The sequence below is a fragment of the Cupressus sempervirens genome, chromosome 7 (genome assembly GCF_028749045.1).
Source record: "Cupressus sempervirens isolate cs-2001-9-10 chromosome 7, ASM2874904v1, whole genome shotgun sequence".
In the NCBI taxonomy this organism is placed as follows: domain Eukaryota; kingdom Viridiplantae; phylum Streptophyta; class Pinopsida; order Cupressales; family Cupressaceae; genus Cupressus; species Cupressus sempervirens.
In genome coordinates this window covers 93397122-93424260 of record NC_143124.1, presented here as the reverse complement: position 1 = coordinate 93424260, position 27139 = coordinate 93397122, and positions in this window count along the sequence as shown.

Genomic DNA, 27139 nt, shown 5'->3' with positions numbered 1-27139 from the left:
AATATAAAGGTAAAGTTCCTCTAATTTGTTTTTCATGTGAAGAAATTGGTCATATTGCAGCTAGGTGCCCAAACAAGCAGAACAATGATGAAAAGAAGGGTCATAAATGGAATAGAAAGAAAGATTACAAATCATTCAAGAACAAAGGTAAAAAATCATGTTTCATGGCTGAAAATTCTAAGGATTCTGATAATAGTGAAGATGAAATTGTTTATATTGCTGTGAAAGATGATTCTGATAGTGATGAGGAAGATAAAATGGCTCTTATCTCTCATATAAGTATGAATGATACATGGATTATAGACAGTGGTTGCTCTCATCATATGACTGGTGATAAAACTAAGTTTGATCAGTTTGAAGATTATGATGGTGGCAGTGTAAGGTTTGGTAATAATGAACCTCGTTTCATAAAAGGAAGAGGAAGAATCTCTCTAACCAAAGAACTTATATGCAACAATTCCTATTGGGTTGAAGGTCTTAAACATAACTTGCTAAGTGTGGCACAGTTACTCAATACTAGATTTAAGGTGGAATTCATGCATGGAAAGGCAAGACTATTGAATGAGCAAGGAAAGCTGATAGGATCTGGCACACAAACTAAAGGTAACTTGTTCCACCTAGAACTTGGTGAATGCTCATGTTTTATTGCTCAAATTGAAGAAAGTTGTTTATGGCATAAGAGGTTGTGTCATGTCAATTTTGATAATCTGGTGAAGATAAGCAAATTCAAAAAGGTAAGAGGCATTCCTAATATAAAGAAACCTGAGGTCGGTTTATGCAAGAATTGTCAGATTGGAAAAATGGGAAAGACTAGTTTTAAAAGTAAAAGCTATCAGTCTGAAGATATATTAGAAATTGTGCATACTGATTTATGTGGACCCATTGGAATTGAAAGTTATACTGGAGAAAAGTTCTTCATTCTTTTTGTTGATGATTACTCAAGAATGATGACTGTTATGTACCTAAGGAATAAATCAGAAGCTTTTGAGAAATTCAAATGGTACTTGGCAAGAGTAGAAAAAGAAACAGGGAAAAGATTGAAATGCTTAAGGTCAGACAGAGGTGGTGAATTCATTTCACATGAGTTCAATAACTTCTGCATTGAAAGAGGAATTAAAAGACAAGTTTCAGCACCAGGAACTCCAGAACAAAATGGGATAGCTGAAAGAAGAAATAGATCCATTATGGATTGTGCAAGGACCCTAATGATTGAAAAGAACATTGCTATCAAATACTGGAAGGAAGCTATTAGCACTGCAGTTCATACCTTGAACCGAGTACAACTGAAAAAGGACTCATTCAAAACTCCCTATGAATTATGGTATGGCTACAAACCCAATGTAAGTTATCTGAAAGTATTTGGAAGAAAATGTTATATTCTAAAAGAATCTAGAAAAGGTAAATTTGATGTAAAAGGAGATGAAGGAATATTTCTAGGTTACTCTTGTAAAAGCAAAGCATATAGATGTTTAAATCTATCTACTCACAAGGTCATAGAAAGTGCACATGTGAAAGTTGATGAGTTTGCAGAGAAATCAGAAGAAGAAAGCAAGAAGGTTCCCGAAGACTACAGAAGATTTATTTACATTGAACCTGATACTATACCAAGTACTCCAGTTAATCAGGAATCCTCAACTCCCGAGTCATCAATGACCGAGTTGCTGGAAGTTCAAACCGAGACACAGGAAGTTTTTACAGAGCTAAAAGAATCCGAGTCACTTTCAGACTCTACCAAGCAAGTATCTACCGAGTCTGAATCTACCGAGCCAGAACAACAAGAATCTGAAGTACAAAGGGACAACAATGAAACTCATTCAAGAAGTAAAGAACCTGTGTTAGCTAAATATGTCAGAAGGCATCATGCTCCAGATCAGATCATTGGAGACAAATCTGAAGGAACTCTGACAAGAAGTAAGTTAAAAGGCACTTGTTTACTTGCTGATTTTGAACCCAGAAATATCAAAGATGCATTGGCAAATGATAGTTGGATTGAGGCTATGAATGAAGAAATAGAACAGATAGAGAAAAAAAAAACATGGACTCTTGTATCTAGACCCAAAGATAAGAATGTGATTGGAACAAAATGGGTATTCAGAAATAAACTAAATGAAGATGGCAAGGTATCAAGAAACAAAGCTAGACTAGTATGCAAAGGATATGCTCAAGAAGAAGGTATAGACTATGGAGAAACCTTTGCTCCTGTTGCAAGATTGGAAGGTATAAGAACCTTACTTGCATATGCTTCTCATAAAGGATTCAAAGTTTATCAGATGGATGTCAAGTCAGCATTTCTCAATGGAATACTGGATGAAGAAGTTTACATTGAACAACCTGAAGGTTTTGTTGATCCAGATAAGAAGAACATGGTCTGCAAATTACACAAGGCGATGTATGGTCTAAAACAAGCTCCTAGAGCATGGTATGAAAGATTGCATAACTATCTTATTCAGATTGGTTTTCAAAGGACTAATGATAACAGTAGCTTGTATATAAAAGAAGGTCCAGATAATAAGATTGTTTTGGCAGAAATATTTGTAGATGACACTGTTTTCATAGGCAATGATGATCTATGCAAAGAATTTTCAGAACAAATGAACAAGGAGTTTGAGATGTCTATGTTTGGTGAGATTAAATTCTTTGTAGGTCTTCAAATCCAACAAAGTAAGAATGGCATCTTCATCACACAGTCAAAATACATCAAGGAGATATTAAAAAAATTTGGTATGGGGGATTGTAAACCAGTTGGAACCCCTATGTGTACTGGATTGAAACTTACCAAGGAAGATGAATCCAAAGAAGTGGATCAAACACTGTATAGATCTATGATTGGAAAGTTGTAGTATGTAGTACATACTAAGCCAGATATTGCCCTTGCAGTCGGTATTGTAGCAAGATTTTCAGCAAAACCAAGAGAAACTCATATAATGGCAATCAAAAGAATAATGAGATATTTGAAAGGAACTGAAGATTATGGGCTATGGTATAAATTTGGAGGTAATTTGGATTTGAAAGTATTTACTGATGTTGATTGGGCAGGAAACCTTGATGACAGGAAAAGCACAAGTGGAGGAGCATTCTTTCTTGGAAAGAGATTGGTTTCTTGGACAAGCAAAAAGCAGAATTGTACATCCCAATCTACAGCAGAGGTAGAGTATGTTGCTGCAGCAGTAAATTGTTCAAATATTGTTTGGTTTAAGCAGTTATTGCAAGGAATGAGAATGGAAATCAAAGAACCAGTTGTTATGTTCTGTGACAATACTAGTGCAATCAATATATCAAAGAATCCAGTGATGCATTCTAAGACCAAGCATATTGCAATCAAATATCATTTTGTCAGAGAATTGGTACAAGACAAGGAGATCAGATTGGAATATGTCAATTCAAAGGAACAAATTGCTGACATATTCACAAAGCCACTACCTAAGGATGCATTCTTGTATCTCAGAGGTAAGTTAGGGGTTACACCCCTATCCGAAATTCACTAAAAACAAGTTTTAGTGATGCATCAATGCATACCAAAATGAAAATCTATCTGTTGATGCAGTCAAATCTGGAAGCTTTGCATATGAATCAGTACTAAAGGTACATTACAATTCATTTAAGTTCTATTGTCTTTGGCATTTGTTATCAAAGAGGGAGAGATTTACTTTACTGTCATATCTTTCTGAAATTTGTGTGAAAAAGAAAGTTCTTATGTAATTCCTTCACAGAGGGAGATTACTGAAAGAGGGAGAGTCTATCATCTTAGAGGGAGAATTGTTTTGATGACACATTGTGCTGATAAGGACTTGTTTTCAAATTTCATTCTGATATGACATGTTGTGTTGCCATCAATGCCAAAGAGGGAGATTGTTGGATACAATTGATAATTGCATGATTGTCTTTGATGTTACACAAATGTCATATCAGTCATCAGACAGTGTTAACCGAGCTCACTCGGTCATCGAAGAAAAGTAGCAGACAGTGTTAACCGAGCTCACTCGATCATCGAAGAAAAGTAGCAGACAATGTTAACCGAGCTCACTCGGTCATCGAAGAAAAGTAGCAGACAGTGTTAACTGAGCTCACTCAGTCATCGAAGAAAAGTAGCAGACAGTGTTAACCGAGCTCACTCGGTCATCGAAGAAAAGTAGCAGACAATGTTAACCGAGCTCACTCGGTCATCGAAGAAAAGTAGCAGACAGTGTTAACCGAGCTCACTCGGTCATCAAAGGAAAGTCAGAGAAATCGGTGTTTACCGAGTTCACTCGGCGACTGAAGGATTTCACAAAATTCTCTGTATTAACCGAGCTCAGTCGGTTACCACAGGAATTATTTTCTGTGCAGTATTTACCGAGTTAAGTCGGCCAGCGAAGGATTTCTTGAAGGTTAAGTAATTAAAGTTAATTACTTTATGTAATGTATGAAGCTGACTTATAGCACAATTATTTATAATTGTAACTTGTATTTGAGCCGACTTGATAATCTGAAAGGTATATATGAAGGATCAAGTTGCGAATTCAAGGATGGAAGTATGAATGTGAAAAAGTTAGCAGATATGATTGAATATCTAATATGCGAATTATAAGGAAGGTCAGAGCAAATTTTTGAAGGATCAGAGATGCAGAGTTGCATTTGATCAGAGAGGATCTAGAGGAACAGAACAGAGATCTGTATCAGCAAAGATAAGTTGTACTTATTTCAGATCACTCATTGTTACTTTCTAACAATTGTAACAGTGTTTTCAAATCTCTTAACAGAGTGGGTTTAACAGCCTTTTGTAAAATCCTCTAACAAGGTGGCAATTCAGTTGAATTGATCTAAAGACCTCTAGTAAGGCCACTCCTAGCAGGGTGATTAAATCCTCTAACAAGGTCGCACCTAACAGTGTGTTTTGTAACCTTTAACAAGGTTGGCTCCTAACAGGGCTCACTTCAGAAGAGTGAAAAACAGTAACTAGTTACATTGGTGGTTTTTCCCATATTGGGTTTCCACGTTAAATCTGGTGTCTCTTGTCTCTTGTTTCTTGTGTTTTCAATTTGATTATATGAGTATCAGCAATGAGTATTTCCTTTGACATCTTAAGGGACTTGTGGGAAAAGTTTTTGTAGTAACTGATTCACCCCTCCCCTCTCAGTTACTCCATTCTCATTTCCAACATTGATGACATCACATATCTTGGGCCTCACCATGTTTATGACTTTCAGGTGGGTTGATATGTCGCTACTGACAAAAAAATAACAATCTAGCGAGCGACATGGTGAGCTCCAACGAATCAAAGTTTTTTGGCTCAAAGATATTTCAACAGGATGCCACCATGTAATTTGATCTGCACAGCTCAGCCTTATCACGTCACTCATTCAGGGCCCACCTTTTAGGATTTTTCAGTTACATTACCATTTTTGGAGCAATCACTACATCGCTACCGGCATAAAAACCACAAATCTGGCTAGTGATATGGCGAGTTTCGGTAATCACTTTAAAAATAATGCCCAAAAAAAGAAACTACAAAAGACAATAACCTGCAGAGGGACAAAAGTCAAACGTGTAGCATATCTTCCTCGGGATCCTCAAAATTACTTCTGATCTTAGAAAGACGTCATCTTTAGAAAATCTAGGCATTCGTTATATCGCCACCGGCAAGTCACAATTTTTTTTAGTTAGCGACTTGGTGAATTGCCAGATAAAATTAAACTCTGGTGATACCACTTGCAAATATTTCCACATGCCTTTCTTCTTGAAATTGACTGGTCTTGGACATAGTACATGGTCAATATATCTTCTTGCTAACACATTTCATGACACCGAACTCCACTTTTTAGTATCACACATAATTCTCTGATAGTCGCTACCTCGCTATGCGTAACATACGAGCATCTTGCCATAGCAAACATGCAACAACCGTAGATTTAAATCAGATCAGATGGCAAGATTAAAACCCCTTTTTCAAAAGACTTAACAATAGTGATCAAGCAGGTGGGAAAAGAATATTCACTCCTTGTTCTTTGTTTTTTCTTTTTTTTTAAAAAAATTTGTGCCAAGAAAAACTTAAAAGGACAAACCTAAGGCTTTTCACAAATTTTTCAAAGGTATCAAAATATACTATGCCAAAACCTAAAGCCCTATAACTTATCAAAAACTTCTCATTTGAATTTTTTTATGATCCTAAGAAAATTTGATTCGCAAAAAATTAGACCGACATATCTGATGTAGTCATTAAAAGATACTTTGTCCTCAATAGAGGGATCAATTTTGTACAATTTAATGTGAATAGCACACAAATTGTATTGCACATTTATCTGCTAGATGTTGGGTACGTTGATTTGACATAATAAATTTCTTAGAGGATATAGAAACTTACTGACTATAAACAACAGGTATGTTATTAGAAAAAAAAACCCATACTCATTGTAAACAATAGGTATGGACTTAATGCATATTTCATGAGTTGTTGTTCATAAAAACCCATACTCGTCAGCTTGAATTGTTTGTTTAATACCCAATGCATGGAGGTGATGCTTACAATTTGAATTCATAACAACTATTTCTCATCAACTTAAATTGTTTTTAGAGTACCCATTGTATTGACATGACACTTACAAGGTTGAAGTATTGCAACTTCCTAGAAGGTCTGCCTACTTAATTCCATGATGATCCAACTTTCCTTGATCCTTGGGAGAATGATGTAGGAGCATCAAGGTCAAGGTTGAAGGCATGAGAAGAGATTAAGGTCTCAAGATAACCAACATGACCATGTTAGAACAGTTGATGTAATAAGACCCTGTGAAAGTCCTTTTGATATGTTTGTAATCATTTTATTTACATTTGAAAACATTAATTAACAAAAACCATATGTGCAGATATAAACATTAATCACAACATGTCCAATTTATTTTTAGGTATATTTTCCTGTGAAGAAAGACCATGCCTAAAAATATGAACCCAGAACAAAATAATGAGACAATGGCTACATTGTGGGCTTAGTTCCAAAGAAAACCTGATAAATGTTATTGTCCTTGCAAAAAGTGTAAGGGCTTAAACAATCAAAGAATTCTAATCGCAACAACCCAGAGTCATTATAGGCAATATGGTCATGTTGAAGGGGGCCATGATTTTTGTCCATTGCTGAATGTGGATTTCCTACTAGAGGAACATGGAGGTGTGAATATCCAAGTTGAGGATAACATTCCCATGGAAGAAGATGATAATGTGCCGAAGGACATGATTGAAGAAGATTGTATTGAGGCAAGTGATGAAGAGGCTCACAATGATGGTACTAGCAAATTTGATAATAATGATGAAGATGGTCTTGATATACCTTTACTTGAGAAGGCACACGAGCCCTTATACGAAGGCTCCCAAACAACTCTACTATCGGCTATAGTGTTGTTGGTGAACTTAAAGGTTATGAATAGTATATCCAATGTAGCAATGTCAAGTATGCTAAGGTATGTCATTTTTGTCATCTTCAATGTTAGCATACAATTACTATTCATTATATTAACAATGCATATTTGTTGTTGTAGGTTGATTAATGAGTTTTGGTTACCACTATCAAACATTTTTCCTTGTTCGTACCAAGAATTATCTAACATTATGGATCGAATTGGAATGAAGTATCAGACAATACATGCATGTCCCAATGATCACATTCTATATCATAAAGAACATGAATTTGCAACAGAATTCCCTGATTGTCATGTTAGTAGATATCAGTCAGATCAAATAACAAGAAAAGTGCCTCACAAGGTTCTTCAGTACATTCCCATTATTTTACATCTTGAATGATTATTCAGGTGCACCAGCTTGGCACAATTAATGAATTACCATGCATGCAATAGAAGTTAGGATGACATTATGTGAATGCCTGCCGATGGTTTTGCATTTAAAGAGATAGAAGAAACATGGTCACACTTTAAAGAAGAGCCTCGTAATCTAAAACTTTCATTGGCGGCAGACGGTGTCAATCCATATGGAGATATGAGATCTGTTTACTCAGTATGGCCTATTTTTGTTATTAACAATAACATTCCTCCTTGAATGTCCATAAAGACGGAGCACATAATGTTGTCAATGATTGTGCCAGATATTTTTTATTTTATAGTTATCCAAATTAATTTATAAATAGTGCATGAAAATGGTTATAATAATTACGTAATGTTTATGTTCATTCAATTGCCAGGTAAATACCAAGTTAAAGATATGAACGTGTATATTGAGCCCCTAATTGACGAGTTGTTGAAGTTATGGAATTACATCACTATGTATGACATCTCTAGATTGATAGGACATCGACAATTTCAATTCCATGCAATGCTTGTATGGACAATACATGATGCCCCTTGGCTAACTCATTTTGCGGTATGTTATAGTGGTTACACATTACTATCGAATGCTTAAGTTGTGAATGATCATTGTACATGATCCAATTATACATGATCTTTTAGGTCTTCAAACAAAAGGAAAATTTGCATGTCCAGTTTGTGGTTTGAAGATGAAATGTTGTCATTCAAGAAGTTTAGGAAAGTAGGTGTTTGATGAGTTTAGACACTTTCTCCACCATAATCATAAGTCTCAAACTGCCGAAAAACATCTTTTTAATGGGAAAGAAGAGACATCATCAAGGCCATGAAGAATGACACCTCATTTATGGAATTTGGAATACAATTGACTAAATCGTTGAGGTAATGTCCAATTGGTCATCCAAAGTTTACAATTTGTATTTTGATATTGTCTTATATTTACTAATGTTGTAACTGATGCTCGTGAAGCTCGTCAAGGCATCAATGACCAACTTCCTAGAGGAATGAAAAGTTATCCTACTCAATTTAGTAGGTTACCATACTACAAGGATCTCCCAATCACGCATTTGTTTGATGCTATGCATATTAGAAAGAATGTAACAGAGACACTATGGAAAATGTTGGATGGAAGGCATGATAGAGAAAAAATAGCTAAAAAATTTACTGATATTCATCAATCTAATCATGCACTAAAAGTTTTCATTGAATCAAATAGGAATGGAGACCGCATAAATACAAGTTCCCTTCCTTGGTTATTAATGGAGCAACAAAGTGATGCATTAAAAGAAGTCATAAAAAAAACAAAATTTCCAATAGGATTTGTTGCAAATATAAGCACTCTTCTATCAAAGAAAGGTGATTTTGGACCAGGGTTGAAGACACATGATTGGCATACCTTCCTCAAGGTAAGTCATGTTTTCTATTTACAGTATATTTGTAAGATTGAATGTAGTACCAGTTGCATTATTTAATAATATATTGAAATGATCATTTTTTAATGATTGCAGTTCATCCTACCTCTATCCCTTCCACAATAGTTTGACAACAGTATTAAAAATGTTATATATGATCTTGTAAAATACATGAGCTTAGAAGAGTGTTTTTTTTTAGATTTGTAGCTTTTTATTTGAAATCTATTGTATAATTTTATTTGAAATCTCCTCTATGTGTTTTTGCTTGTTGAATCTCTTTTAGGTGGTTATCATTTAAAGAAATTGATAAAAAAGATATAAAATATTGGAAGAGAAAAATTTCATAGCTTATGTGTGAAATGTTTAAGTGTTTACCTCCAACGTTTTTCAATGCTCAAGAACACTACCTTATACATCAAGTTGAGGAGATTGAATTGTGTGGACCTATACAAGCTAGATCAATGTGGATGGTTGAGAGGCACTTGAAATTTATGAAGGGATTGGTTCGACAAAGAGAACATCCTAAGGGTTTTATGATAGAGGGATATATGATATACCATACCATGGTGTATATCAGTGAATAACTTCCAAATTTTGCAGCAGGTATCCATGTAGATCGCATTTGGGATCCCAACTATAATGACAAATTCAAAGGGGAGTACCTGATAGGGAAAGGTAGATTGAGGAGGGTGATAGGTAATTATAAGTTTTTTTTTGTAATTTAACAATTCTTATCCATCATCAATATATATAAGTTGTTTCTAACTAGTGTAATTGTCTTCTTTGTAGTTGCTCGTGAGTGGGATGCACTACACTTGTACATTGCAAACAATCTTGATTGGATGATAGTGTGGATTGAACAGTCTCAAGAAAATGGTCACTCGTTAAGATGGAATGGTGTTGCATCATTGGTTAAAGAAGTTCATTGTAATGGAGATCCTAGTGTTACGCCAATGGTACTTGATCTAATATATGGCTTAAGAGATACAAAGGTATGCATACGATTACTAATCGTGAGACATAAGTTTAATATCAACTCACAGATCAATGAGAAGATTCTTGACATGTTTGAATAATTTCGAGTCAAACACCACAAAGCTATGTACTACCATGGCTATAAATTCCGCACAAAAAAGTTAGATGAAACGAAGAAAACATGTGATTTTGGGATAAGTGATGTCTTCGCGGTCACCAATATTTCATCTAGAACTGACATACATCCTCAACAATCTAACAATTGATACTATGGCATTTTGGATGATATACTTGAGTGTGACTTTGATTCATTCAAAAAAGTTCTATTTATCATCAAATGGTTTAGGTTATGATTGAATCGAAATGATCCTGATAGGACTATTATTGAACACGACAATGGATTTACTATGATTAATACAAGGTCATTTGAGCCAATCAGAGATGAGCCCTATGTTCTTCCAAGTCAATGTGAGCAAGTGTTTTACTTTGGTATTCTAGACAAACCAGGTTGGGCAATTGTTGTTAAACATGACCCAAGAGGAAGGCCAATAAAGTATAATGTGATTGAAGAAGAAGATATTAAAGAAGCACAAGAGGAAGTAAATGATTATCAGGAATGACTGTTACCCAGTGATGAAGAAGAAGAAGATGGTGATCATTTTGGTCATGCTAACGATAATGGCAATAATGATGATGATGATGCTGATGACGATCATGATCATGGTGATGAAGATGGTTATGATCATGGCGATGATGGTCATGATGATGATAGTGATCAAGAGGATGATGATGGTGATGAAGATGGCGGTGGTGACGATGATGATCAAAGTGAAAAGTTCAATGATGATGATGATGATGATGATGATGACATGGATGAATATCATGATGATCAATGAAATCTTCAAATACAATCAATGTCAACTATGATAGGGTCTTGTATGACCAAATATTTCTTTCCAAACCATATGTGCACATATAAACATTAAGTAGAACATGTCAAATATTTTTTTAGATATAAACATTAGTTACACTAAATTTTTAACTTAAGACAAATGATTTACATATAAAATCTACTTTATTATTAATATTTTTTTTGGTAAGTCTATTACTTTAATTTCGCTGTTGATTTCTAAGACTTACTATTTTTTTTCACAGGGCGATATGGATGCACCATTTTAGACACCTTCAATAGAGGTAACCATTAATTATTGTAAATTTTAATTTTAATATAGAAACAAATGTCCTATTATTATGTTCTTTTCTTTATGGCTTTGGAGTTATTTTGATGAAAGTATACAAATATTTGATGTCACAAATGATAGGAAAAAGCTACAATGATCGCTGATCAAATGCAATCTAAAATACAAGCATCATATCTACATGACATTAGGCTTAGTAGTGACCCTATATTCATCACCTAACAAATTATGCAAAGATACACTGATGAGCTTGTTAGAATTATCATCAAGGGTGACAAAAGTGAGGAGAAAGAAGCACTGAGAAAATAATTGGACCGCAGAATCCAATCTTTGAAAGTAAGCAGTAATAGAAGTTCAATAGATACTAATCTTTTATAGTATCTTATGGATCATGATCTCTAATTTTATGTGTTCTTGTATAGGCATATGTTCCAGTTGCAAGGTCACATGGTGAACATGGTCAGGATTGTTGCGCAGTACCTTCGTGTAAGTAACACTTTGTTTGTTTTGATCAACATTATAACACTTACCTTTTTTTTTTGTAGATGTTTCTCACTAGTATCTCATTTGATATTTATCCATTGCAAATGTCTTTGCTAATAATATTCTATTCTTCAGCTCATGGTGAAGTGCAGACTCCTCCTTTAGTTGGTGGTCCACTATTGTCTACTGCATTATCGGCAACAAGGACCATGCAAACATCATCCTCTATGCCCAGTAGAACTGGTAAAACCTTGTTTTACTATATTTTGTAATGTGTTATATTTTGTAATGTCTTTCTACAAGTTGATGAACAAAAAAGTAGCATATTAGTGCTTAAATGATGTCTACAGAAGCTTGCATACACACAAACACATGCATACACACACCACGCATATATACATACATACATATATATAGCCACACATAGAGAGACATGGACATAGGCATGGAGGTAGACCAACAAAGAGCATCACTAAAATTGTCATTTAATTGCATGATGTTTCAGTTGATAGAGCAACAAAGAGCAGTACTACTGAAGCTGATCCATTTCTTGGAGTAGTTCGTGTGATTAGTATTGGTTCATATGGAGGGACATTGTTGCTAAATAAGAAAACTATGTTTCCATTAAGAGAATGAAAGCTTCCAGGTGCTTTAAAATTGATATTACTCAAAGTGTAAATATAGTTTACTTTTACATTACTCATTTTGGACTAATAAATCCTTTATGTTTTTGTAGGTAATAATGCTTTCTTTGAACATCTTTTTCATATGACATTGAGACTATTTGGACCCACCATATGTAAAAGGTACGTAGTTTCATATCATTGCTACATAATTTTTGTTTTCTTCTATTTATTGTAATATATTAAAGTTATTAATCTAACAATCTATTTGTCTTTAAAATGGTGGAATTTACACGTTGTGGAATTAAAAAATTATTTGATTGCATCCATTGAGGAGAAATTTGGGAAAAACATTTTTGACACTAGCCTATTTTTGAAAAGAGTAGCAAAGCATATAAAGACTGTGAGGGATCAATATAGAAGGCTATTAAGGATAACCCAAAGTATGACCATCAACCTATGATTCCACTGATGGAGTGGAATGAAATAATAGAAGATGCAAAGAAGAAAAGGCTATGTGAAGATAGAGATAATGAAGCAGCACAGGGCAAAAAGAGGTATGTCATTATAGTATTAAGTACATTGTAATCATGCACTAATTATTGATATTTGTAAATATATAATCTAAGATGTTTGAAATTGTTCATAGATTGTAGGACACATCTATGGTTACAAAAGAGAGAATAGAAATGGTTGGCCAACACAAACTTGGCTCTGGTGGCTATATGAATTTGTAGTCTTGAGTTGTAAGTAGAGCAATGAATTTTGTATTTTTTTTTTAATATAATGTTGCAAACAGTTTTGTTTAATGAAACCATACATGGAAAACTAACATTATCAAACAAAAAACACAGGGCATAGATTTCAATGTGGAGGTCACAGATGAAGATAGAAAAATTGCCTTGAAGGAAGGCTATAAAGTTGTGGTTGCACGCCTATGTGAATAATCTATAAGCCTTGCTCAACAATCTAGTGCACCAAATGATATCTCATAGGTAAGTTGGTCAAATGAAAAGTAAATTAAATTAAATAGTTGAGAAGATTTTTTTTTTTGTATTAGTTTTAAACGTAAATTGACTCCATAACAATGTGCATAACATTTTACCGTAGCCTTCATATCCTACCACAAAACCTGCTCCTGATGAAGGCCATGATGTGCATTATAGTGGTGGAGGTATTAATTTGCCATTGGAAATTAATTATGCAATTATGAATACAATTTAACATCTTCAATTGGCATTTGACATGTATCCTTTTTTTGAATATTTCAAAGCATGTTGAACATCATGTTGAAGCAGTGGACCATGTTCCAAGTGTTCAACATGTTGACATAGTAGAAGATCAAAATGTTAATGTAGATGATGTGGCATTTTTAGGTAAGAAAAATGCATTTTATGTTGTACTCATACTTAATTACAAACTTGTAATAGTTAGAAAAACAAAAAGAGTATGCCATTTTATCTCATTCACTTGTTCTTACAACAGAGCCCCCTTTAGTGCAGAAACCTTCTACTCCTCCAAAAAGAAGGAGCCATCGTAATTTGACATTACACATGCTAAAAGAGGAGGAGAATGAAGTAGATATGAATGCTCCTATGAGTGCTTTTCTTAAGAGAGCTCAAAAAAACAAAAAAAAGAAATGATGTTTTAAAAATCTTCTTTGATAAACCTTGTTGGATAATGAAAGAACTTTGTTTTAAGTAATTTTGTATGAATGATGCATATTAATTGCAATTTTTAGTTTATGTTAATGAATATTGTTATGTGTTAATGAAGTTTTGATTAGTATTGTGTATTAATAAATTATATATCATATTAATGAATGTTATATGATTGTATTGATTGAATGTTATAGTTCATAAATGGATGAATGAATGAATGAAGTATGTAATTAAATGATAATGGGTACTTTAGATTGGTGTTAGGGGGAGGGGGTGAGGCCAGATGAGCTTCCACCTTCATGTGGTTGGCCTTGTTAAGTAGAGAATATTATAGTATTCTTGAAACCAAGTGAAGCTCAAATTTGTTAAGTCTTCAAACACACAACCCAATTCTCTTTAACGAGACTGAAGTTTTTTTGCTTGTAATAGTCTCATTGCAGTCATGATTTGGTTCCTTGAACATATAGTTCTTGCTTAGTTTAAATCCCAATTATTAGATATTTTTCCACATTGGAGTTAGTTTGGCATAGAAACATGCATATTTTATTATATATATTTAGTCAACTGAAAGCAATGTAGAAAGCATTCACATAGTTGATGTCTAACAAAAGAATACATACACAATTCTTGATAACTTGATAAAAATGACAAAAATGTGAGTAACAGAAAAAGTTTTACATCAAACATTCCTTTTGTGGGCCCTTTCTGTTACATCCTCTAGAATTGGCATTACACAATAATTTGATTCTTTTATCCATCTGATTCCTCGAAATAAGTGACCATGAGGCTTGAAAGTGTCGTGTCTCCTTCAGTTACCTGCAAGTTTACTTTCACTTGGAGATTTTCTTTGTCTTTATCATCGACTGTTAAAGCAATAGCTACACTTGCATGATCTTCTGTCTCGTCATCTTCTAACATCTGCTCTGTAGACATGAATTTATCCTTCCACTTATTATAAACAATGTCATCTGGCCAATCAAAATTCAGAACTTCTTTTTGTACAGTTATCAGGGAATTTGCAATTGCCTGCATATTAACCAATTCTTTTTAGATAGAATAAAATATATGCAGTTTAACCAACTCCTCATTTTCTATTGCCCACAACAGATGGCCAGCTTCATTTATAACCCTATTTATTCTCTCGCAAAAAGCTTCATCTAGCTCCCTCTTCCATTCTTCCTTTTCTTTTCTTTTATCAACTGACTTTAGAGCATAAGGGAATAAATCAATTTTTTTTGAAAAATTGGTTAATCTTCCATAGAAAGAATCTTGTTTATCATCAAAATCTTGCAACTTATTTAGTAAATCAAAAAATCCTTCTATCTGATGATATGTTGGATGAATAATAGATATAGTTATATTGATACACATAGCAATGATATTTGAGCTTCTCTCTATCCACTTCTATACAATGGATCTGAAAATATCTTCATTTTTCTTTAATTCATCTCTAATTGCTGAAATCTTTAATAATTGATCAAATAATGCAGGCCATTCTATCCTATCTATTAGATACATAATACTGTGCCTCAATTTTTCTTCATGTTGATTATTAAGCTCTACATGCATGGCATACAACTTATTCTTCTCTTATTCAAAATCATCTATATTATAGAACTGAGGTCTCTCTGGAGTATCAGGTATCTCAATAATTGGAGTAGACTTGAAGGGTTCAATAGGTGGCCTTGAGGGGTATGCAATCCTGGGTTTGCTAGTCTCTCCCATTTTTCTTTTCCACAGTACCTTCTCCATTTGAGATACTTTGTTTTCCATTGACTGTATCTATATACCCCTTTCCTCATATGCTTTCAAAACTTCTTCAAACCTAGCATTGAGTTGGGTAAATCTATCTTCTTCTTGGCCAGATACAACACCACAAAATTTTAGCATTTCTAAGGCCATTCCCATTATCTGCTTACTGCCTACCTCACCAACCTTGTAAATTGTCAATGCACCAGTATGCTCTGCAGTAGAAAGTTCCTGCATTCTAGTCTTATCTTTTTTTTCAATTGACCAAATAATAAGGGCTTGGTGGTCATCACTAAATTTGACTCCTCTATGAGCCTGTAATACCGCTTCTTCAGTTTCAAACTGGACATCCTTTTGCTTCCTGACTGAATCAAAAACTAGGGCATTCACTATATCCCATTCTGGAAAAATGATGACTCCTGACTGTTTAATTATCTACCTCCCGGCCTCAGGGGTAAATTGGGAAAAATCATTCAAAATTTTAGATTTTACCTCCTCCTTAATAGCAGAATTTGACTTATCAGATTGTTCTGCCTTTACTTTTTCACAAGTTTTTTCAAAATTTCCTATATTTACCATCCACAAAAATTGTTCAAATGCTCTAGACTTCACAAAAATTTCATATTGATAAACCTCTCAAAGGCTTGGGCAACTATAGGGTCAATCTCCTTACCTTGGTAATCAGAAATAGTTAAATCCAAGGAAGGTGTGGGTGACTCCTAAGGCTCTCCAATCCCTAAATCTGTGGGGGTAACAATTACTCTTCCCTCTCCACCAAAAATTTTAAGTTGTTCTCTCAGAGATGTTTCATCATCAATTCTGATTGGAGACTGGCTTGGAGAATATTGTTCCACTTGGGAAGAAGACCCCTGTTCTAACTTTCTTCTTTTTGGAGAGCTAGTTGTGGATGGACTTCCTGATATTGGCCTTTGATGCAGGGGTTCCTGTTGCACACTTTGAACCATGACATAACTTGCCCTTCTTTGCAATGTGTACTGGCCATGAGATACCACATTTCTACTATCTATTCTCTTCTATACCTCTGCAGCTTTGTTTGGATAAGCCTTGACATATGCATCTTTCTTCTCATTCATGGCTTGTATTATCTCAGCAAAATTATTCATTAGTGCCTACATCTTAGATCCCCAATATTTCTTTTCTTTCAATGGATCATAATGGGTGTCAAATGCATTAATGAATTCTAGGGTTTTTTTATATACCACCCATTTCTCCTTTCTCAATTCCTGCTCTTGCAGAGTAAAAACATTTCTAATCACATCCTCAGAGTAGTATACTTGGTGTACCATGCAGGAAGCTTTTATTCTCTCCCTTATAAGGTCATAGAATCCTTCAGGGTCATTAAACTTGGCATGAGATTCTACCATGTTATATCTATCTAGGAAAAAATTAAGGTGTTTCCACCCTTATTTGAAAAAAAAAAATCATGTACTATAGTAACAATTGGAAAAAAGTGCCCTTCTTAGACAACTCCCTCTCATCTATAGTGCCTATCTGCCACAGTAGTTTAACTATCCCTATCTTCAAAGGCACATGAAATGGCAGCACATGAGGCTTTCCCAGGAAGCCATATACTCTTATTAATGTTGAAAAATTATAGGGAATGATGTCCCCCCAATTATGACTTACCAGTAATCCTTTTGCATGGTCTTTGGGTCTGACCAATTCTAACAATGTTTGAGGGATTCTAGGGCTATCTCCTCTCAAAAGAAATCTCAGCCTAGATGTGAAATATCTGTCAAATCTTACATAACTAACATCTGTGGCTTCTAAAGTCATATCCACACTCTACAACTGCACTGGATTCCTCTCTCCATCCTTGTTTGTTTCCAACTCCATACCCTTGGAGAAGAAGGTGTATCCCTTGTACAAGCACACATGCATCAGCAATGAATACCAATAGAATGATTTGTTCACTTTTCCCCTTGCTATTCCAACCAAACCATTGTGAATCTCTGTTGCTATAAAAGTGGCAAAGTCCAGAAGGGTACTCATTCCAAATTGAAGAGTTTGAGCCATTATGAGAACAATTGAGCCTGGAATCTCCTCAGCTTCATCCATCCCAAGGATTTTACAAAGATAAGTATACAATGCCTGAGCCTTGGGGTTAAAATATCTTTTCAATAATGGCTTGGGTGTGCTAGCAGTAATCATAGACAAAGTTCCAACTCTAGCAACATGCTCCTGCAATGGTCATGTCCTCAATTATATTCTTTGTGCATCATATCTGGCTTGTAAATCATCCATATTAATGATTTCATGCACAATGTGGTTAGGGTTAAGGTTGAAAACTTTACTGAACATCTTAGGGAAAACCCTAAAAAGATTGACTCCAGAATGATTTTTCACCCATCCAGTAATAGGATCATATTTCTTTGCCAGGTCATTCAACAGATCACTATTGAAAAAAATTGAAGTAATTGTTAATTTTCCAATGTCAAATTCCTAGACATTGCTTATGGGAGTATCCAAATTTCATTCTAAAAACCATTTTTTGAACAATTGCAAATCTCCAATAGAGGCTTGGGCGTCTCTTACCCAATTTTCCCTATCATAAAAACCCTCAGCTACAACTACCCTAGGGTTCTTAGGGATGAGTCCCCTCCCTTTAGTTATTTCATTTACTGATAAGGGGAATTGTTATAAGAAATCATCATGCATAACCCTTTTTAAATAATCAACTTTCCTAGAAAATTCCCTTCATGGAGGCATTTTAAAAAATTCACACTTTTACTATAGAAATTTTTTGATTTGTATAGGTTACAGATTACTTACCTACTAAATTCACCCTTCTTTCTTTGCAACTTTTTCTGTAAATTCACTAAAACCCTTGAGAAATCCTATGCTCTAACTTTGGAAATCCTTTTTGCTCTGGGAAAATTTGCAATTGTATTCTTTAATAATGGTGATCTTCATGTTATACCAGTGCATTGAGGTTGCACAAAGGAAACTTTGAATCAATTTAATTCTCACACCTATTAGTTTTGTGTTATTTCTCAATTTTGAATCTGACCCGTCGATCTCTCTAAAATCTCTAGGATCAGACGACTTTGTTTTAAAAAGAAAATTCTCTTTTTAAAAAATCAAGTGCCCAGCCACGTGTCAAAAGGGTGCATGCCCGCATTACTTAAAATTCATGCAACTTCTTATTGCGGGATGCACTATCCGTTGATCTTTTCCAGATCAATGGTGGGCCAAAATCTTTTTTCCTGATGATCCACTTGGCTGACTTGACCAATCAAATATCGTTCTTTTACAACGTGCTCTGATAGGTTTTACTGTAGCATTTAAACTTCTAGCAATCCCATGACATTGCTGCTTTGAACTCAGCACGCCTGTCTTGTTCCACCAATGAGCATGCTTAACTCCATCTAACCTTTCCATCATGGCATGACTCAGCATTCCCTTTAAGACTTGGTCCCACCGTTCCTGCTTGCCCGCATTACGTAAGATTCATGCTAGTCCATATTGCAGGGAAGCGCCAGTCATTGATCTTCAAAAAATCAATGGTGACACTGATTGGATCTCCTGAGTTAGAATTTTAGACATCACCATGGACATGTGTCATGCCAGTGCATTCCCACTTTTGTTATCTAACTTGCAAGTTCATAATGCAGGATTTCTTTAACTGTAGATCTTTGAAAGATCTATGGCTGATAAGAGTCCACTTTCATTCGGGATTCAAATCTCTTTAATAGCCCACCTAGCAGTACATGTCAGCAAATTTTCATATAGTGTGGCACATGGCATGAGCTATGGTGCAACTTATTTGCATCGTTTAGATGCCAAAGTCCTACGGGAGTCCTTCATTCTGACATTAGAAGTACTGTCAGACTTTCTCGATAGCAATCTTGGGTAGCTCTAACTTTATTTAGATTAGTATATTTACAAAATTTGGATTGGCTCTAACTTTATTTAAATTATTAAGATTGTTGTAAATAATTTTATTTTAGATAAATAAAATGTTTATATATGAATTTTTTAATGTGAGAAAGAGATTAATTTGAATGATCAATGTAATTTTTTATTATTTTTGTCGAAGTAATATATTTTAATATTATACAACAATACAAGCACAATATTAAAATATTTATATTATTATGTCGAGAGGCATATACAATGGGAGCAACAATTCCCAACACAAAGAATATTCCAAGGAATAATCCGTGTAAGGAAAAAAGATTTGGTGAGAGTTACAAATGAAATTCACTTTTAAAAATAAATTTAAATAACAAATGTCATTTGGCATTCACAAAAAGAAAACCAAATTAAAATATGGCATGCCATTTGGCAATCAAAATTATTAACAAATAGAAATAGAAAATATATTTGATAGGAGTTACAAATGAAATTTAGTTTTAAAAACCAATTTAAAATAGAAAATGCCATTTGGCATTCAAAAAAATCTTAAAAACCAAATTAAAATTTGTAATGCCATTTAGCAATCATAATTATTAGTAAATAGAAATAAAAAATAAATTTGATGGGACTTACAAATGAAATCTACATTGAGAAATCAATTTAAGAAAGAAAATGGAATGGTTACAAAGCATTCCCGAAATAATAGCAGTCCAAAATATTAGGCCCTAAAAAGTAGGGCTTGAATAATTTTATTTAAAATTTAAGTATTAATATTTTTAAATTTATTTATTTTTGCATGCAAATTCTTTTTTTTTTTTTTTTTGGAGAGTGGTGGAATTTTAAACAAATTCGTGGAATGAGAAGAGACATCCATTGGGGGATATGAGAAGCCTCTCACAAGTTATTAAAAAGGCTCATCTCTTCACTTTCATTTTGTGTTTGGAGAAAGGAAAAGGTGGAAATTATTGGAGGAGTAGATTGAAATTTTTGAAGAGGAGTTGATTGAAGTTTTTGAAGAACTTTTTTTGCAGGTGAGATTTCTACTTTTATTTTTTTAATTTTTAATTTGGTTTTGTATTTAGTTTTAGATTTAGTTATGTATTTAGATTTAGATGTAGGTTTATTTTTAGAATTAGTTGTAGTATTCTACTTTGATTTAGATCTCAATTTCAATTAGTTTCATTTAGATTTAGAATTGCATTCAATATTGTTTAGATTTGCATATAATAGCTAGCTGAAATAATAGGAAGCCAAATGGAGGCTGAAATAATAGGGCCCGAAAAAAGTAGGACCCAAAAAAATAGGGGCCAAAAAATAGGGCCCAAAAAAATAGGGCTTGAAAAAATAGGGGCAAAATAATTTCAATATGATTTTTTTTTTGTTACATATAATTTTGCATGCACATTCATGCTTTTTTTTTGTGGGGAGTGGGGGAGTTTGAAACAAATTCATGGAATGTGAAGAGATATCTGTTGGGGGATATGAGGAGCCTCTCAGAAGTTGTAAAACCAAGGCTCCTCATTTCATTTTCATTTTATGTTTTTGCAGAAAGGAAGAGGTGGAGGTTTTTGGAGGATTAGACTGGAGTTTTTGAATAGGAGTAGATTGAAGTTTTGGAGTAACATTTTTGTAGGTGAGATTTCTATTTTTTATTTACATTTTCATTTAGATTTAGATGTAGATGTAAATTGAAATTCAAAATTAGTTATAATATTCTACTTTGATTTAGATTTCAATTTCAATTAATTTCATTTAGATTTAGAATTATGTTCATAACTATTTAGGCTTGCATTTAATAGTTTAGTCTCTTGCATGTTTGATTTAGATTTAGATTTGTATTCTAAATCTATTTGATTTATATATTTTATAATACTTTTCATTTACATATTTTAAAAGTGCATGTTTCAAATTAGTTTTATATTTGCATGTTTCATATTAGTTTTAGATTTTCATATTTCAAAATAGTTTTGGTTTGCATGTTTTAGATTTTAATGTTTCACAATAGTTTTACATTTGCATGTTTCTAACTATTTATATTTCCATGTTTCAAAGCATAATTTTATCATTAATCTGGACCATCATATCAATACAATTTATATTTTATTAAAGTTAATGATTTATTTAAAGTAGATAAATCATATATTTAGTATATATTTTATCATTATTGAATTATACAATAAAATAAAATTTTCAAAATAATAGGTAGCCAAATGGATGCCGAAATAATAGGACCTAAAAAAATAAGGCCAAAAAAATAGAACCCAAGAAAATAGTGTGGAAATAACTTAATTAAAATTTTAAATATAAAACATTTTCTTTTTGTTAAATATATTTTTGCATGCACATTCATGTTTATTTTTTGTGAGGAGTGGGGGAATTTGAAACAAATTCATGGAATGTCAAAAGACATATATTGGGGGATATGAGGGTTCTCTCATAAATTATAAAACAAATGCTCCTCATTTCATTTTCATTTTGTATTTTTGCAGGGAGGAAGAGATGGAGATTATTGGAGCAATTAGAGTTTTTGACTAGGAGTAGATTAAAATTCCATATAGTTTAGCCTTGTATGTTTGATTTAGATTTAGGATTCAAAAACTATTTGATTTAGATATTTGATAATACATTTCTTTTGCAAATTTTTAATCTGCATGTTTCAATTTAGTTTTACATTTCCATGTTTTACATTAGTTTTAGATTTGCATATTTCAAAATACTTTTGGTTTCCATGTTTTGGATTTATATGTTTCATAATAGTTTTATATTTGTATGTTTCAAAATATTTATATTTTTAATGTTTCATAATTAAATTTAATTGTTGATGTGGACAAGAAGGTCACCTTATTAATAAAATTTGTATTTTATTAAAGTTACTGATTAATTTAAAATAAACGAATCATATATTTAGTTTATATTTTGTCATTATTTAATAAGATTATATATAGATTTTTATTAATATTTATGTTTGTAATGTTTGAAAAGTGGAAGACAATGCCACCATATTTCAAACATTACAATCTAACTATTTCATTTGTAACTCTAACCCTAATCCTACCCATAATCCAAATCCTAACAATATATATAATGTTAATCCTAACCCTAACACTATATGTAACTCTAACTCTAATCCTAACCCTAATTCTAATCATAAACCCAATCCTAATTCTAACACTAACTCTAACTCTAAACCTAAATCTAACCTCAATCTAACCCTAACTCCAACCCTAACCCTAAATGTGACCCTAACCCCAACTCTGTCTCCAACTTTAACTCTTACTTGATCCCTAACTCTAACTCTAATTCTGACCCTAACCCTAACCCTAGCCCTAGCCTCAATTATAGCCCCAATTCTAACCCTAACACTAACACTAACACTAACACTAATTATAACCCTAACCCTAATGCTAACCCTAACTTTAACCATAACCCTTATGCTAACCATAATCCTAGCCCTAATTCTAACCCTACCTCTAACTCCTACTCTTGTTCTAATTCTAATTCTAACTCTAACTCTAGCTCAAATCCTACCTCTAAATCTAACCCTAACCCTTACCCTAATTCTAACCCTAACTTTATTTGTAACCCTAATTCTAGCCCTAACCCTAATTGTTACCCTTACCCTAACTCTAGCTCTAACTCAATTTGTAACCCTAATTATATTTGTAACCCTAATTCTAACCCTAACCCTAATTCTAACTCTAACTCTAACTGTAATTCTAATTCTACCCCTAATCCTAACTCAAACCTATATAACCCCAACTCTAACCCTAATTCTAACCCTAACCCTAATTCTAGCTCTAATCCTAACCTAATTCTAACCCTAACTATAACTTTATTCCTAACTCTAACCCTAACTATAACTCTAACTCTAATTCTTACCCTAACCCTAATTCTAACCCTAACTCTAACTCTAATGCTAATTCTAATCCTAACCCTAATTCTAACCCTGATTCTTACCCTAAATCCAACTCTAACTCTAACTCTAACCCTAACTCCAACTCTAACTTTATCTCTAATTCTAACCCTACCTCTAATTCTAACCCTAACTCTAACTCTAACTCTTTTTGTAACCATAACATTAATATTAACCCTAACCCTAACTTTGACTATAAACCTACCCCTAATCCTAACCCTAACACTATATATAACTCTAACTCTAACACTAACCCTAATTCTAATCCTAATCCTAGCCCTAATTCTTACCCTAACCCTAAATCTAATCAGGTAACTTTAACGTTAACCCTAATCTAACCTTGATCACAACTCTATCTCTAACTTTAACTCTAACTCTAACTTGAACCCTCACTCTAACTCTAATTCTAACTCTAACTCTTATATGAACACTAACACTAACACTACCTCTAATTTTAACTCTAACTCTAATTGTAACCCTAACACTAATGCTAATCCTAACCATAACCCTAACACTAACCCTAACCCTAACCCTAATGCTAACCTTAACCATAACCCTAACACTAACCATAACCCTAACTCTAACACTAATTGTAATCCTAACCTTAATTCTAACCCTAAATATAACCCTAACTCTAACTCTAACTCTAACTCCAATCCTTATCCAAACTCTAATTCTAACTCTATCTCTAACCATAACCCTAACTCTTATTCTAACCCTAACACTAACCCTAACTATATTTGTAACCCTAGTTATTACCCTTACCCTAACCCTAACTCTATCTCTAATCCTAACTATATTTCTAACCCTATTCTAATCCCAACTCTAACTCTAATTTTAAACCTAACCCTAACCCTAACTCTAACTCTAACCCTAACTATAACTCTAACCCTGACCCTAACTCTAGCACTAATTCTAAACCTAACCCTAACAAGAACCCTAATTCTAATTCAAACCCTATCCCTTACCCTAATTTTCATCCTAATGCTAATCCTAACTCTAACTCTAACCCTAACCCTAACCTTAACACTAACCCTAATCTTAATTCTAACCTTAACCCTAACCTTAACTCTAACACTAACCCTAACCCTAACTTTGACACTATCCTTAACCATAAAGATTAATTTGTCCCTAACTCTAACCCTAAATCTAACTCTACCATAATTGGACTCTAACCATAACCCTAACCCTAACTTTAATTTTGGCTCAAATCTTTTCCCTAACCATAACTCTAGAACCTTAACCCTTACTCAAGCCCTAACCCTAACCCTGGCCCTATTATAACCCTAACCCTCACCATAACCCTAAGTCTAACCCTAACCTTAACCATGAGCATAACTCTAACCCTAAACTTAACCATAAACATAACTCTATCCCTAACTCTAACCCTAAATCTAACTCTACCATAACTAGACTCTAACCCTAACCCTAAGCCTAACTTTAATCCTAAGTAAAACCCTAACCCTAATCCTAAACCTAACCTTAACCCTGACTCAAACCCTTACCCTATCCCTACAATAACCCTAACTTGAGCCCTATAATAACCCTAACCCTAACCCTAACCTTACTCATGAGCATAACTCCAACCCTAAATCTAACACTACCATAATTGGACTCTAACCCTAACCCTAACCCTTACTTTAATCTTGACTCAAACCCTAACCTTCACTCTAACTTTAACCTTGACACAAACCCTAACCCTAGCCTTACTATAACACTAACCCTAACCATAACCATAACTCTAACCCTAACCTTAACTATGACCATAACTCTAACCCTAACCTTAACCATAAACATAACTCTAATCCAAACCTTAACCATAACCATAACTCTAACCCTAACCTTAACCATAAACATAACTCTAACCCAAACCTTAACCATAACTCTAACAATAATCATAACCATAACTCTAACCCTAACCTTAACCATAACTCAAACTCTAACCCTAACTCCAACCCTAACCCTAATGCTAACCCTAACCCTTATTCTATCCCTAAGGTTAACATTAACTGTAATGGTAACTTTGTCCCTAACCATATATCTATGTTTGACTATAACATTTTACATTACAATATGCCAAATAGAAAATTACTTTTTTTTAAAAGCATAATCCTACCCCTAACTCTAACCCTAAATATAACCCTAACTGTAAATCTAACTCTACCATAATTATACTCTAATCATAACCCTAATCCTTAGTTTAACCTTCACTACAACCATAACCTAACCCTAACTCTAACCTTAACCCTTACTTTAATCTAGATAAAAACCATAGCCCTAACCCTAACCCTAACCTTAACCCCAACTCAAACCCTTACCCTAACCTTAACCCTGATGTAACTCTATATACAACCCTAACTCTAAATATAAACCTAACCTTAACCATCACCCTAAAACTAATCCATGTAGTGAATTCAAATCTTCCAATTTTGTCATTTTACTTTATCTAAATAATTGTACTATGAGATATAATTCTCATTTTATTTAATCTATTTAATTTTATTATGAGATATAATTTTGTCATTTACTTTATCTAAATATTTGTACTATGAGAATAATGTCTCTAACCCTAACCTTGATTGTAATTCTAACTCTGACCCTATCTCTAATTCTAACTCTAACCCTAACCCTAATTCTAAGCCTAACCCTAACCCTAACCCTAACTCTTACTCTCACCCTAATCCTAACCCTAACCATAAAAATAAACAAATAAATCGATACTAATTTTATCAAAAATAAAAAATTAGAATATATATATATATATATATATATATATATATATAAGCTAGTAGTAGTCACCACGCATATTATCATATCTTCCATATGTGTGGTGACTACTACTAGCTTATATATATATATATATATATATAAGAGTATATATAAGCTAGTATACTATATTTTTTAGCATAGTATATTTCTATCATTGTATAATATTAAAATAATATTTTTTTTCCCTTAATTTTAGTTATGTAAAAAAATTATAGATGATTTTTAATAATTACATATCTATATTGTTGCAAAATCATTTATATTATTATAAAATTTAAATTTTATAAGTAAAATATTTTTAAAAAAATTTTAATATCTTAGTTATAATAGAGGATGACATTAAATCTATCAAAGTAATTTTATACACTATTATAAAAAGAAATAATTTTACACATTACTAAATAAATTAATACTATATCATATTATATTTTAACATTTAAAAAAAACTCATATATATATATATATATATATATATATATATATATATATATATATATATATATATATATATATATGAACGTTTTAAGAAATTTGTATTATTTTATGATCTGATTTTTATTTCTTACATTTGATTTTGTTTTATAATAGTGATAGCATTATACTAATGTAAATTTTCCCACATAATATTTCTTAAATATATTTTTTAGTTATATATTTAAATTTTATATTTAAAATTAAAAATATCTTCAAGACTA